This window comes from Salvelinus namaycush, chromosome 12 (genome assembly GCF_016432855.1).
Source record: "Salvelinus namaycush isolate Seneca chromosome 12, SaNama_1.0, whole genome shotgun sequence".
NCBI lineage: Eukaryota > Metazoa > Chordata > Actinopteri > Salmoniformes > Salmonidae > Salvelinus > Salvelinus namaycush.
This window is the reverse complement of record NC_052318.1, coordinates 46,662,276-46,675,984: the sequence shown is the minus strand read 5'-3', so window position 1 is coordinate 46,675,984 and position 13,709 is coordinate 46,662,276.

Sequence of the window (13,709 nt, the reverse complement as noted above, 5' to 3'; positions counted from 1 at the left end):
TACCTTCAAACTCGGTGCCTCTTTGCTTGACATCATGGGAAAATCTCAAGAAATCAGCCAAGACCTCGGAAAAAGAATTGTAGACCTCCACAAGTCTGGTTCATCCTTGGGAGCAATTTCCAAATGCCTGAAGGTACCACGTTCATCTTCACAAACAATAGTACGCAAGCATAAACACAATGGGACTATGCAGCCGTCATACCGCTCAGGAAAGAGACGCGTTCTGTCTCCTAGAGATGAACGTACTTTGGTGTGAAAAGTGCTAATCAGTCCCAGAACAACAGCAAAGGACCAGATGCTGGAGGAAACCGGTACAAAAGTATCTATATCCACAGTAAAACGAGTCCTATATCGACATAACCTGAAAGGCCGCTCAGCAAGGAAGAAGCCACTGCTCCAAAAACGCCATAAAAAAGCCAGACGACAGTTTGCAACTGCACATGGGGACAAAGATTGTACTTTTTGGTGAAATGTCCTCTGGTCTGATGAAACAAAAATAGAACTGTTTGGCCATAATGACCATCATTATGTTTGGAGGAAAAAGGGGAAGGGTTGCAAGCCGAAGAACACCATCCCAACCGTGAAGCCCGGGGGTGGCAGCATTATGTTGTGGGGGTGCTTTGCTGCAGGAGGGACTGGTGCACTTCACACAATAGATGGCATCATGAGGTAGGAAAATTATGTGGATATATTGAAGCAACATCTCAAGACATCAGTCAGGAAGTTAAAGCTTGTTCGCAAATGGATCTTCCAAATGGACAATGATCCCAAGCATACTTCCAAAGTTGTGGCAAAATGGCTTAAGGACAACAAAGTCAAGGTATTGGAGTGGCCATCACAAAGCCCTGATCTCAATCCTATAGAAAATGTGTGGGCAGAACTGAAAAAAGAGCGTGCGAGCAAGGAGGCCTACAAACCTGACTCAGTTAAACCAGCTCTGTCAGGAGGAATGGGCCAAAAGTCACACAACCTATTGTGAGAAGCTTGTGGAAGGCTACCCGAAACGTTTAACCCAAGTTAAACAAATGAAAGGCAATGCTACCAAATACTAATTGAGTGTATGTAAACTTCTGACCCACTGGGAATGTGATGAAAGAAATAAAATCTGAAATAAATAATTCTCTCTACTATTATTCTGACATTTCACATTCTTAAAATAAAGTGGTGATCCTAACTGACCTAAAACAGGGATTTTTTTTACTAGGTTTAAATTTCAGGAATTGTGAAGACTGAGTTTAAATGAATTTGGCTACGGTGTATGTAAACTTCTGACTTCAACTGTACATTGGTGCAACGATTGTGCTTTTTTTTCTTTGCGAATATACTTTTTTGTTATCAATGTATATAAATGGTTGTAATTCCTACATGGTTTATACAATAATTTTGGCAAAACCCTTAAATTAGAGATGAAAGTCTACACTTAAAGCACATCTTGATTCTTTCCTTTCAAATCCATTGTTGTGGCGTACAGAACCAAAACTATGCAAATTGTGTCACTGTCCAAATATTTTGGACCTGACTGTATATGTATTTAATGGTTAAGGTCTATCTAGCCGCTCTTTCGTCCTGTCATATAGGCTTTTGACAATAACACGGTGGGATAACACCCCTTGTTATGTTGTTTCATTAAGTCCAGTTTCCAAGCCTTGAGCCGCGTCTTGGGATCTGTCTATTGTGCTTGAGGGTTTTTCACAGCAGCCTTTTGAGCCTCTGGAAAGCGTTGAGAGTTATTTCTTCTTCAAGACCGCTTTACTGCTAGCCTTTATGGCCATAAAGCGAGTGTGTGAGCTGCATGCACTTTTAGTTCACCGTTCATGCCTACAGTTTGCCACGGGGTTTTACAAGGTTTCCTTGTTGCCTAACCCTGCCTTTATGCCTAAGGTCAGTGACAATTAGAATTGTTTCGCCTTGGCGCTTGTGGCTTTCTACCTCCCTTCCCTTCAGTTTTACGGAAGATGAGTGTCTGTACCGTTTGTGTCCAGTACGTGCATTGCACATATTCTTGATAGAACAAGAGCATTGCGCAAGAGGAGTCAACTCTTTGTGTCCGGGGCCCTGCAAGGGGAGGCCCCTCTCTTGTCAACGGTTATCACATTGGATTGTGGAAGCTATTATATTGGCCTATAATAGCAAGCAGTTACAGCCTCCGAAAGGTCTGAGGGATTGTTGGGCACCGTTCAAGAGTATCTCCTTAAAGGAGATTTGCAATGTGGCTTGTTGGGCATCATCTCCTCATACTTTTGTGAGGTTCTACCGGCTAGACGCGCCACTGCGCCTTCTTTGGCACATACCGTCCTGTGTCAGGGCCTCTGAGGGTTGGCGTGGAGACTACCTGGCTTCGGAAGAGCATGTTTGTCATACGGATCCCACATGTGAGATATTGAAAGAGATATTATGAGATTCAGGTGAATCCCGAGAGTAACCTTGACTTATATTCACATTATTTGAGTATCAGACTGTGATTGGTTCATCACCTAATTGTTAACCTTGAGTCGATGTCCGTGCCCCCCCCCCCCCCCCCCCCCCCAGAAATGGAATTAGCATAATAAAAACATACCCTATCAAAATCCGTCAATTTAAGCTAGAGACATCTGTTTTTGCATTGGATGCGTCTCAATACACCGCATCAGCCGATGTTGCACATCCGCATCTGCAGTGAAAGGTGACAGAGCTAGAGCGGTGTTTGTCAGACCGTGAAACATCACGGAAATTGGTTCTCACAAAATCGTTTGTAGCATCCGAACGGTTTGGTGTTCAAACTATTATGACCCCTCTATGGAAAGATGAGACTCTCATGAACACGATGTTCTCTGTTTTTCTCTACGATCCCCACAAGCGTCTTGGGACTCGTCTGAAGTCGCTACAGCCGATCTGCCAACTTCTGTCTGTAGCGTCTGAACAGTTTGGGCTACACATTAATATGTGGAAAAGTGAGGCTCTTACGAACACGTACATGTCAGTTGATATTTTTTTTATTTCTCAAAGGGTAATAAAAATGCTAAATCAAATAGCAAAAATTATCCTTATTATGACCATCTTAAAAAATTCCATATAGCCCTACCACTTCCCTGGCTTAGACAGGGCTTAGACTGTTTAGTGCCAATAGTAAGGGTAATAGTAATAGTAGTAATAGTAAACAATTAAACGTGTTTCCTGATATTTCTTATATCTCTCAGATATAGGACAGACACTTCAGAACAAACTTCCTTTAGATTTTTTGGGGGGGACTATCTGTTGTTCAATGTAGAGAATCTGTTATTCAATGCGTTTGTATGGGCTAATAGTAGTAATGCCAAATACAATATATATATACTTCAAGGGGTCTTAAAATTGTAAATCAAATAGCAAACTGATCCATGGTATGACCTTCTTAAAACAATGCCAGATAGCGTAGTAGAACCTCCTTCCCTGGCTTAGACAGGGCTTGGACTGTAATGGGTTTTAAATCTGTCACAAGCAAATTGATTGTATAATTATATGCCTTATTGACCAAGCTTGGTTTAGTAGCAGGTGGCCGACCACAATCTAAAACTGTATTGAGCTGCTTAGTTTGTTATAAAGCTTTAATATTCATCCTGATTGGACAACCTGTCTCATGCAGGTTAAGATCTGAGCATCTCATTGTCCGGGAGCGGCAGGGTGAGCTTTGGGTTTCTTGGCCAGGTCCTGGAGGTGGGTAGAGATGCCTGACACCTGCGGCAGCAGGGCCTGGTGGTTCTCCACCAGTGTGTAGCCAGGTTCCGCAGGTCACTCAGGTGCTGTGCTCCCTGGTCCTTCATAGCCTTCAGCTGCTTGATGACCTCCCCTTGGCCGCTGGTCACGTCTTGGTGCTCCTGGACCAGTTGAGACAGCACCTTGACCACCTCTCCTCTCCAGCTAGCAACCTCCCGCTGGTCGTGGGGTTAGTTGGGAGAGTAACTGTTTCAGCTCGTCCACGCCACAGCAGAGGGAGGGAGGGGCTACCACTGGGGGAGCCTGACTGGACTCTGGGTTGGCAGGGAGAGGATGGCTGATTTAGGGTTCATTGGCAGGGGCTTCTTCGTTACCTGAAAGAGAGTGATGTTGGGTGGTTCTTTGCATGGGGTGATGTAAGTTTCCTTCAACAATTAGTCTTCCAGATAGATGACACGGACACAGGAACCTTGGTATAAAACTCTTTAGTAATAAAATACAACTGCAGACAGAGATTCACATACAGCATACCTCAGTAGTCTAAAGTAAATTCTGTGTGGTGAAACAGGAGGCAACACTTTAATGGGTGTGGACAACCTACCGTCAATCATTCCTTAACATTGTTGCATTGGATTAGATACAAAGTATCTAAGATGAGAAAAACATGTCTAGACTGTGGTTTCTCACTCTACTATATGCCATCTCGGCCTTGAGGCTGCGTGACTATCAACAGGCAGTTCTCATCCTGAGAATTAAAGCAGTGCATTTCCATTACCCAGTACTTTTCCATCATTGCGCATTGCAAGCATACAAAGGTGATCACATATATACAGTAATCATGGCATTGGTGTAGCCCCACACCCGACCCCCAGGGTAACCCCCAATAGTGAAAACAAAGACATTTTGTGGTGAGTGAAGACATCCCATTTTAATTCATGGCAACAAACCTGCAATAATATATATATTTTTTTTTTACTGTACAACATAGTATTTCACTTTTTTTGTGTAAAATACTAAAATGGGCATCAAACAATACCCTTTAAGTCAGCGAAGCGCATCTTCTTGAATTTCTCCTCTGTCAGGAATGATGCCAACACTTGACTACCAAAGTTATGTAGTTTGCTGTTACTGACATGATAGAATAGTATCCTAATGGTGAATGATGAGTTACTTCAGTGGTAATGCCTTAGAAATCATCCATAGAAAAAAGGAATGATTCAAGGAAAATGTCATTTCTCGGTGTGCACCAACGTCACCAGCGAGAATTATTTAGCAATTAAGGCATTTCTGTCTGTTTTCATGTTTTTTCTGTTGTGTTTTTTTTTAGGGAGAAAGGGGAAATGAGAGTGTGCCTGAGCTGGTTTGACCTGTGTCTTTGTGTGTGTGGAAATGTTTGAAACGAAACCCCACATAGCGTCTAGTTCCAGGAAACACATTGGGCTGGGGACCTGCTTAGGCGGATCGTGGTCTTTGGGGGCCTGTTTCCCATTCTCATTCTTACTTCTGCTTTTTGTGGGGGGGGGGGGGGCTCACCAGGAACTGGACAGGTCCCATTAGCTCTGCCCACCCCCCAGCTCTCAGATGTCAGAACTCACGAAGCTAACTAAACACCTGTTCTCACTGTAACAGTCTTCACTAACGCAGAACACCTCAGTCACTATCAATTTGAGTAAAAATTCTGTTACACCCATGGTTACATTTGTATGTTTTGTCATAAACTTTTAATTAAGACAAAATATAATGTATCTATATTGCAGAATATGTCAAATATAATACAACCACACAGAATATTGTGGGGTTTTATGTGTGTTATAAATTCATTAGAAACTTCAGAAGCACTTTATATGAAATATACACTTTTGGATGACTTTTTTGGAATGATGTAATGACAATTTATCTGTGCAAAATACAATCAAATAAAGATTTTTTAAAATCAAAATAACTCATGACACATTTATTACACATTTTAGTGAATATTAACAGAACCGTATGATTTTAAATTAGGTCTCGTTGGTTAAGAAATCCCAAGTATTCGGAGAATAAAGGCTGCGTTTACACAGGCAGCCCAATTCTGATCTTTTGCCCAGTTATTGCCAAACGATCTGGTCTGATTGGTCAAAAGACAAATTACGCAGCCATAGGAGCTGATATTAAACTACTTACAGTATTACTAGGGTAGCATTTGATTCATGTGCTTACCTTGGGCTGTGCAGCAGACCATGATGCCCAGGAGAAGGGCTAGGAAGAGCATCTTCTGTCCCTCTCACTGCCTCTGTCTGTCTCTGACTGCTCTGTCTCTCTGTATAAATGTCTGTCCGCTCTACTCAAGGGTAGTTAAGGAACTGGCTGATTGGTGTGGCTTCTCAGTCCTTATAGCCTAATATCATCAGAACTTCCCCTTACTCACCTCGCACAGTGCATACAGCCAGTACATGTTAAAGTAGTTTGTGTTTTCTTTCACTCTTTTGATGGACGAGTCAATGAGTACGGTTATGTGCACACAATAATGCGATTCTTGTGAAAAGTCCGATTAATATAATAGTTTGATTTAAACGTTAACTAGCTTTACAAGAAGAATGATTTCCATAATAACCCTGTTTAGATGGACACATCTCAAACCAGGCTACTATTTCTAAGATGCATACTTTCAGCTATTTCGAGCTCACTTCTGTCATGCAAAAGAAAGAAGTTTGCGCTGCTTGTGCTAGCACATGCGTAGATCAATTACGCCGCTATAATTCTGATTTTAAGGCTTTCACATGTAAGGGATGAACACTGACGTTCTGTACATTAGCTTGAAAATAATGGACTACACGGCGTGACGAGGCGGAGCCGAGGTGGAGCCAAGTCTCGTTGCGGAGTTCATTTGTACAGAACTGAGCCGTTTATCCCGCTTTACCACAGTTGCCAAAGAAAACAATACTAAAGCACACATTTACGGGTAGAAATTTAAAAAATGCCATTGATGATAATTCATTATTTCTCATCTTTTGGTTGCTTGAGACGCAACCCAGTTCTATGTGTTGGCAACATTCTTGTCCCTTGCTTACTGACTAGACAACTAGCTACGGCTAACACAGTCTCGACCTCTGCAGCCAGAATAACCGCAAAGTAGCTGCATTTGTTTAGGATATTTTCTATTGACAGTCATTCGAATACTTCCATAACAATGAGCTAAGTATGCCTGATTTTGCCTGGCATAGCTAGAAAAGGTTGCCTTCTCGTCGAGCCCTGAATGCTAATTGGCTCAAAGCCGTGGTATATCAGACCGTATACCAGCAATAAGGCACCTTGGGGGTTTGTGATATACTGTATGGCCAATATACCATGGCTGAGGGCTGTAGTATCCAGGCACTCTGCGTTGCGTCGTGTGCTAGAAAAGGTTGCCTTCTCGTCAGGACACTTGACACTGTTTTAACGTCCATTCTAGAATGCCCTTCTAACCAATCAGTATTCAACAATGTTGTGGTATAAGTCCTATTATAAACTGGGTGGTTTGAGCCCTGGATGCTAATTGGCTTAAAGCCGTGGTATGTCCGATATACCATGGCTAAGGTCTGTATCCAAGCACTCTGCGTTGCGTCGTGCTTAATAACAGCCTTTAACTATGGTATATTGGCCATTTACCACAGCCCCTCGGGCCTTATTGCTTAATTATATCACAACATTGTTGAATACTCGTTTCTGATTGGCTAGAAGGGCATTCTAGAATTGACAGTTGGAAAAGATTTCAGGACATCTTGCAATCATGACACAATATGCGCCTACACATGCAGACCATACAAAGTTGCTACAAAGTTACAGAAAGCTAAACCTACAAGCACACAAACCGAAATTGGATACATTGTAAACGCTGGCCCAACTAGGCAAAACGTAGCTAGCTAGCTAGCATAGATTTTTTGTTGTTGTTGACAGAGACATTTTTGGGGGGAGCATCTGGTGACCTAATGCAGTGAGTGATCAACATGAATTTCTCCGGTCCCTATGTTGCAGTCATGAAGCAAGTGGCGCTATGCTGTCAAATCCTCCCACATGTTTCTAGTTTGAACAGATGTTTTCAGCTACTGGTATGTTTTAATTCGGTTGTCATACTGGTAGATTTTCTGGAAACAAACTATTTAGCTAGCTTCTAGCCTAGTGTTTGATATGCAATGCGATCTCCTCATAATATACAGTGTTGAGTGTCATGACAAGAAGGCAACGTTTTCTAGCTACCCAAGGCAATCGGGCAGCATCAGCTCATTGTTATGGATGTATCCAAATGAATGTCAATCGAAAACAGCTTAAACAAACGCAAATCCGGCTACTTGCATTTATTCTGGCTGCAGAGGTTGTGACTGTGTTAGCCATAGCTAGTTGGCTGGCTAGCTACAGTAGCAAGCAAGGGACAAGTATGTTGCCAGCGAGCATGGCAACAGAGCATACACAATAAATAACTGTCGCGTCCATAAATATTGAACTAATCGAACGAAAGACTGGGTCGCATCTCTAGCAACCAAAAGATGAGAAAGTATGAATTATCTTCTAAAAATGAAAATATCAATGAAAATATGTGTGCTTTAAAATTGTTTTCTTTGGCAATTGTGGTGTAAGCATGATAAACACCTCTGTTATGTACATTACCTTGGAAAAATGAACTCCCCAAAGAGACTCGGCTGCGTCGTCCATTATTTCCAAGGTAATATACAGAACGTCGGTGTTTATCCCCTTACATAAGTCTGAAGATTGTTCAGAAAACAAGGTGTTTTAATTGGTGTATGTTTACTTCGATTATGACCTCTTGCCGATTAAGATAAACAGAGTAAGGTGTTTACATGACTAATGCCATAACCGACCTACTGCTATAATCAGTTTAATATCGAACTATTAGTGTGCATGTAAACTTACTCATAGTTTCTTTTTTTATATATATTTTTACAATATAACAACGTTCCCAGTTAATACAATGTATTTACAGATGGTTAAATCAATTAGACATGAGTGGAAATAATAGTGAACATCTTTATTGCATGTACAGTAGAATAGGCTGCCCATTATTCATTTAAACTGATATATCAAAATATGCAAGCAAATGCCGTTAAAAAACCCTCGCAGTGCATTTGCTGTGTAGCAATGTATGCATCTCAATTAATGTATGGAGTTCATTAAAAATACAAATGTGCACCTTTTTTTCCCGTCTAAGATGTTTAGATATCGACAACATTTTTCAAACATCCCTCTGCCGTGTGTCTTTCCATCTTACTATTATTTACAATTCAGATACCTAACAGAACAGGGAACACATACATGTTTTGCCAGCCCTGGTTACAGTAATGAAAAGTGTATATTTAAGCAATAAGACCCGAGGAGGTGTGGTATATGGCCAATATACCATGGCAAATGGTTGTTCTTAATTAAGCACAACACAATGCGGAGGACTTTGATATAGCCCCTTAGCCTGGTATATTGGCCATATACCACAAACCCCTGAGGCGCCGTATTGCTATTATAAACTGGTTACAAAAATAATTCAAAGTAATTTTGCATCATCTGTGGTATATTGTCTGATATACCATGGCTTTCAGCCAATCAGCATACAGGAACCTACCCAGTTTATAAATAAGAATATACTATCATTGCTTTGATATAAAGGTACCATACATTACAGACTGTATACGAATGATACAATACTGAGAGTACAAATTGAAAGATTATGACAAAAATGTTAACAATAAAGGCACTTCATTTGAAATTAAACAACATGAAAAATCATTAAAACAACATTAAAACTAAGTCATTTAGTACATCTCAAGAAATGACATGTAAATGATCAACTGCCCTTTCAATGTGTCTGAGTTAACACTCAAGGATACATGCCACAAACCTTTCAATATAGAATATAGTTGGAAATTCAACAGCATTTTGTACAAGACAATACTCTAGCCAGGCAAACAGATTAGGCACAATGAATATATACTATTGATGAAAAATGTAACATCACAAATTAATTCTGACATTTACAATCATTACCTTTAATATGCTGACGAAACCTGATGGAACAACCCTGACCGCATGAGAACCCTTGGAAGGAATGAGATGTAGTGCTTAAGGGGGAAATCTGCAGTTCAAACAATAACAAAGCCGGCATCCTGCCCCTGTTTTGGGTAAACAGCTGAGGGATGGGGCTGGAGAAATGCAACCACTCTCAAATTCATAGACAGGGCTACGGACGGAAGGACTGACCATCCATCATATCGAAATGATAGTTTGATATAATCATATCTGCTTTAGCCGACATCCACATAGCAGCTGCTTTGGCGGTGTCTGAGGTGGAACTGTGTTACGCTTACCGTATGCTTCCCAGTCCAAACAGTTTGCTTATATACAGTGCAATCCGAAAGTATTCAGACCCCTTGACTTTTTCTACATTTTGTGACGTTACAGCCTTATTCTAAAATGCATTAAATAACGTTTTTTCCTCATCAATCTACGCACAATACCACATAATGACAAACCAAAAAGATGTTGTTAGAAATGTTTCCAAATTTATGAAAAATGTAAAACTGAAATACCTTATTTACATAAGTATTCAGACCCTTTGTTATGAGACTCGAAAGTGAGCTCAGGTGCATCCTGTTTCCATTGATCATCCTTGAGATGTTTCTACAACTTGATTAAAATTCAATTGATTGGACATTCAATTGATTGGTTTCTACAACTTGATTGGAGTCCACCCGTGGTAAATTATATTGAATGGACATGATTTGTAAAGGCACACACCTGTCTATATAAGGTCCCACAGTAGACAGTGCATGTCAGAGCAAAAACCAAGCCATGAGGTCAAAGGAATTGTCCGTAGAGCTCTGAGACAGGATTGTGTCGAGGCACAGATCTGGGGAAGGGTACCAAAAAATGTCTGCATCATTGAAGGTCACCAAGAACACAGTGGCTTACATCATTCTTAAATGGAAGAAGTTTGGAACCACCAAGACTCTTCCTAGAGTTGGCCGCCCAGCCAAACTGAGTAATCGAGGGAGAAAGGTCTTCATCAGGGAGGTGACCAAGAACCCGTTGGTCACTCTGACAGAGCTCTAGAGTTCCTCTGTGGATATGGGAGAACCTTCCAGAAGGACAATCATCTCTGCAGCACTCCACCAATCAGGCCTTTATGAAGTGGCAAGACGGAAGCTACTCCTCAGTAAAAGGCACATAACAGCCCTCTTGGAGTTTGCCTATAGGCACCTAAATGGCTCTCAGACCATGAGAAACAAGATTCTCTGGTCTGATGAAACCAAGATTGAACTCTTTGGCCTGAATGCCAAGCGTCACGTCCGGAGGAAGCCTGGGACTATCCCTACAGTGAAGCATGGTGGTGGCAGCATCGTAGTCAGGATCAAGGGAAAGATGAACAGAGCAAAGTTAAGAGAGATCCTTGATAAAAACCTAATCCAGAGTGCTCAGGACCTCAAACCTTCCAACAGGACAATGACCCTAAGCACACAGCCAAGACAACACAGGTGTGGCTTCGGGACAAGTTTCTGAATGTCCTTGAGTGGCCCAGACAGAGCCCGGACTTGAACCCGATCGAACATCTCTGGAGAGACCTAAAAATAGCTGTGCAGCGACGCTCCCCATCGAACCTGACAGAGCTTGAGAGGATCTGCAGAGAAGATTTGGAGAACCTCCCCAAATACAGGTGTGCAAAGCTTGTAGCGTCATACCCAAGAAGACTCGAGGTTGTAATCGCAGCCAAAGATGCTTCGACAAAGTACTGAGTAAAGGAATGTCATGTGCCTTTTACTGAGGAGTGGCTTCCGTCTGGCCACTACCATATAAGTCCTGATTGGTGGAGTGCTGCAGAGATGGTTGTATTTCTGGAAGGTTCTCCCATCTCCACAGAGGAACTCTAGAGCTCTGTAAGAGTGAACATTGGGTTCCTGTTCACCTCCCTGCCAAGGTCCTTCTCCCTCGATTGCTCAGTTTGGCCGGGCAGCCAGCTCTGGGAAGTGTCTTGGTGGTTCCAAATGTCTTCCATTTAAGAATGATGGAGGTCACTGTGTTCTTTGGGACCTTCAATACTGCAATTCTTTCGACCTCGTGGCTTAGTTTTTGCTCTGACATGCACTGTCAACTGTGGGGCCTTATATAGACAGGTGTGTGTCTTTCCAAATCATGTCCAATCAATTGAATTGACCACAGGTGGACTCCAATCAAGTTGTAGAAACATCTCAAGGATGATCAATGGAAACAGAATGCACCTTAGCTCAATTTCGTCTTTCATAGGCTCTGAATACTTATGTAAATAAGGTATTTCAGGTTTTTTGTTAATAAATGTGCAAAACAATTCTAAAAACCTGTTTTCGTTTTGTCGTTATGGGGGATGTGTGTGTAGATTGCTGCGGATTTTTATTTATTTAATCCATTGAGGAAGGCTGTAACATAACAAAATATGGAAAAAGTCAAGGGGTCTGAAATACTTTCTGAAGGCACTGTATATGTGGACGTTTTAGAGCTGTCAAATCCACAAGCGGCTCCTGGCATTATACTTAAGGCGGACATTGCCATTGGCTGCACGGAGTCACATTAAGAGAACACCCATGCAGCATTGTTTACAAGTTTGAACACTGGAATTTGAGATGTAATTTACACCTCAATTAGGATAATTGAATCCTCTATTTCGTTTAATGATTTTTCAATTTGGGCTAAATCATTTCTATATATTCTCAGAAAAAAGCGGTTTGGCATTATTGGGGAGTGTTGCTGCATATGGCGTTTTTCCTGCTGTGCCCATAGGAGAACCCTTTTTTGATTCCAGGTAGAACCTTTTTTTGTTCCTGGTAGAACTCTATTGGGCTTCATGTAGAACTGTGGAAAGCAGTGGACGGTCCTCAGAGGACCATCCTCAGGGAATTTCAGAATATAATTTTTTGGTGAAACATTAAGAAAGTTATCCTTTTTAGATAAAACTATACTAAATATATTCACGTCACCAAACAATTGTTTAAAACACACTGTTTTGCAATCAACGTCTACAGTAGCCTCAACAGCACTCTGGAGGTTAACACCATGGGGGGTGTAGCCGGAGGACAGCTAGTGTCCATTCTCCTCTGGGTACATTGACTTCAATACAAAACCTAGGAGGCTCATGGTTCTCACCCCCTTCCATAGACTTACACAGTAATTATGACAACTTCCGGAGGATGTCCTCTAACCTATCAGAGCTCTTGCAGCATGAACTGACATGTCCACCCAATCAAAGGATCAGAGAATGAATCTAGTACTGAAAGCATAAGCTACAGCTAGCTAGCACTGCAGTGCATAAAATGTGAGTAGTTAACTCAAAGAGCGAGAAAGACAGTAGTTGAACAGTTTTGAACAAATACATTTCTTCAAAATGAAGATCAAAGAGAGGGAGAGCTATATTTTGTATTTTTTTCACTTTCAATTTCTTAGCTAGGGAATGCAGCTAGCTAGTGTAGCCTACTCAAACACCCGGCTCAAACAGAGATGGATGCTATGTTACCTAGCTGACTATGGCTATCCAACAGTGGATCTCTTCCAAGTCAAGGTAAGCATTTGGTTTGATGAATTTATTGCCACCGGGGCCTGCCAATGTAACTGCTAAACTGCTTGCTAACTGTACACTGTACAGCCATGTAGTGGGTTTATTAACGCATTAGTTCTAGTAGCTCTGTTGACTTGACGTTAGATAATATGGTGACAAAGATGTAGGCTGTGTGTAGCATTTTTTCCGCCTGGTCACAGACAGCTATTATGTTGTGCACTGAAGTCCACAAGCGAAGGGAAAAGGTGAGAGGAGTAGATGCAAGAAGGAATTCTACAACAATCAAAGGGATCATGCTGTTTGTATGTGGCTGCTATGAAATTGAACTGTTTGAGTGTGATCAGGGGTGTATTCATTGCGCCCTTTCTGTTGAAAAAAAAAAGCTTAAACGGGGATAAACATAACTGAATTGGTCCAATAGAAACTCTCGTTTGCAACTGTTGGACTAATGATTACACCCTAGATCAGCTAGATGCAGGCAAGATTGTGCAAG